At 40.9% G+C, this 2,887-nt stretch overlaps 1 long non-coding RNA gene across 1 annotated transcript in view; it reads left to right on the top strand.

Moving 5' to 3' along the window:
- LOC119363934 overlaps positions 1-1,986 on the top strand; it is an 8,429-nt gene extending 6,443 nt beyond the window's left edge. The window contains exon 6 of the long non-coding RNA XR_005174526.1: positions 1,638-1,986. This is a non-coding gene — a long non-coding RNA (uncharacterized LOC119363934). The remainder of the gene's footprint in view (positions 1-1,637) is intronic.
- The last annotated feature ends 901 nt before the right edge of the window (positions 1,987-2,887 follow it).

Below are 2,887 nucleotides of genomic sequence, written 5' to 3'. Positions count from 1 at the left end.
ACTACCTCCTCCAATCCCTTTTTTTCTCAGTGATGGAGCTGGACCGCTGTGGTCGTTAGGAAGCCACGCAAAATCACACAACCATGCTTTCATAGTTGCACATCGACAACCAGCCGCCGAAGTTGCACATCCTATTGGTAGGGGTAGTTGGTGAGCAGGTGTCTACAACACGCCTGCAGAGGTGGTCAAGGTCTGACTACAAGATCCATTATGGCTGGGTTAGTAGGTCGCCAAGGGAGTCCTTGGTCGTGGAGTCGGAGTAGCACCTCCACTACCTCCTCCAATCCCTTTTTTCTCGGTGATCTTTTACTCCACATACAGTCAGTCAAGTGTATTAATTTTCATACATAGTTCCAGAAGGACTAAATAAGCATTGGCATGCTCAACTTTCTCAGTTGCTCAACGTTGCCATCTTCAAGTTTTTTAGAATTGTCCCAAGAGTATGTAACGACTTGGCATCCTCAGGCTTTCTAGTTGCAGAATAGTATCTAATTAGTTGGCAACCTCAGTAATTCTAGTTGCACAACAATATACAACTAGTTGACATCCTCAGCTTCTCTAGTTGCACAAGAACTCAGATTAGTCCCATCTTAAAAAAATTGAGGATTGCCCAAGAGTATGTAACGACATGGCATCCTTAGGCTTTCTAGTTGCAGAATAGTATCTAATTAGTTGGCAACCTCGGTAATTGTAGTTGCACAACAATATACAACTAGTTGACATCCTCAGCTTCTCTAGTTGCACAAGAACTCAGATTAGTCCCATCTAAAAAAAATTGAGGATTGCCCAACAGTATCTAACGACTTGGCACCCTCATGTTTTCTAGATGCAGAAGAGTATCTATTTAGTTGGCACCCTCTGCAATTCTCATTGGACAACATTATCCAAGTAGTTGACATCTTCAGCCTCTCTAGTTGCACAAGAATTCAGATTAATCCCATCTTAAATTTTTTGAGGATTGCTCAATAGTATCTAATGACTTGGCACCCTCAGGCTTTCTAGTTGCAGAAGAGTATCTATTTAGTTGGCACCCTCTGCAATTTTAGTTGGACAACATTATCCAAGTAGTAGTTGACATCTTCAACCTCTCTAGTTGCACAAGAATATCTCATTAGTTGGCATCATCAGCATTTCTAGTCGCACAAGAATATCTGATTAGTTGGCATCATCCGCATTTCTAGTCGCACCAGAATATCTCATTAGTTGTCATCACCAGCATTTCTAGTTGCAGAACAAACAGGATATCAAATTGCCATACTCAACTTTTTAATCTAGTTTTCCAGAGAACAAATATTTGTATGTAATGATAATTAATCACCTCTACCTTTTCTAGAGAACAAACAGGATAGTCACAAGTTATTTTTTCTGTATTCTCAAAATGTGTTACAAACAAGATGTTTTGTAATGCAGAACCCTAAGTAGTTGCACACTAGTTTCACAATGTATTTGGCACACCTTTTTTTTAACTTCTTTTAACTTACTAATTTTCACAATCCGTTTACAATATTTTCTGGCACTTCTTTTGCACAGAGTGGTTATGTATGTTGCATAGTTTGCAGTAAATAGGTTGCACAGATACAAAACAGGAGATTTGTTCAGTGTTTTTCTCACAAATTTGTTGTTCTAATGATGTGCAGGTTTATTTGTCAAGAACCTGACGTAGATTCTGCACATAATTCAATGCTACAATTCTTATACACTGCTATTTGGATGAAGAAAGAAGATTCAGATGGCAGAAAATAGTTTTCATCTTTTTCTGTTTTTTCTTTAGTATTTTGAACATATTTTCCCTACTGCATTTTCTATGTGACAAGACTATGTACGCTTGATGTTACTATGTTTTGTGCTTTATTAGTCTGCTTTGTTTTTGTTGCACAGATTGCAGCAAAAGTTGGCATGGATCCATGTGTGGTTGCACAAATATCATTTCTTTTGCACAGACACTACATGCAGTTTTATTGTTCTATCTGCAACTACACATTGTGTTTATTTGCACATATCCAGGCAAAAGTTGGCTTACTTTCATGTTTAGTTACACAAATAGATGGTTTTTTTTGCACAGGCACTACATCCTGTCTATTTTTGCATATGCAACTACTCCTTTTTTATATGCACACATCCAGGCAAAAGTTGGCTTAGATTCATGTTTAGTTGCACAAATAGATGGTTTTTTGCACAGGCACTTCACCCTGTCTATTTTTGCATAATGGTAGGTTTATTTGCACGCATCCAGGCAAAAGTTGGCTTGGATCCATGTTTAGTTGCACAGGAAAGTGTTCTATTGTGCAGAGATCATATTCAACTCTATTTGCTGCTTCATGTTCCTTCTTCCTTCAACTATGGAGAAGACCGGAGAAGATTTGTGGCAGATCTAGAGGGAAAGGGAAGGGGAAAGTGAAGAAGGATGATCTGGAGGCTAGAGGGAAGTTACCTGATACTGCTACCTGCTATGGCTTTGTACTCCTTCTTAGAATTGAAGCTTTTCTGGCCAATTTCTTCACCTAGTTTTGCTCTGCCATGGCAGCTCTGTAGGGTTTGGATCTAGGCCTGGGATACACTTCTTTCGTGGAGAATCAAAAGGGCGACCCGTGGGGGGAGGAAGTGTGGGCGAGCTGTGCGTGGGAGGCGTGGGGATGTGGTTATCACGTGACAGCGATGGGGGAGATTTTCTGTTTGTTGGGAGCGTGGGCAGTCGGGTAGGAAGGAACTTTCCTTCCTGGGACCAAGGGGGACAGGAAGTTGCCTTTTATGGCTGGCCGCTCCATCGCACTAGTGGGCAGCCGGCCGCCCACTAGACGCTCCCATGAACCTTTGAGGTGGCGTGGAAGGTCTTATATTGATGGCTGAGTTTCTCTCGTCTGCACGATTGAAAGAAAGTTTTTTTTGA

The sequence above is a fragment of the Triticum dicoccoides genome, chromosome 2B, assembly GCF_002162155.2.
Source record: "Triticum dicoccoides isolate Atlit2015 ecotype Zavitan chromosome 2B, WEW_v2.0, whole genome shotgun sequence".
NCBI classification, from domain to species: Eukaryota; Viridiplantae; Streptophyta; class Magnoliopsida; order Poales; family Poaceae; genus Triticum; species Triticum dicoccoides.
This window is presented reverse-complemented; position numbering and strand designations above follow the sequence as displayed.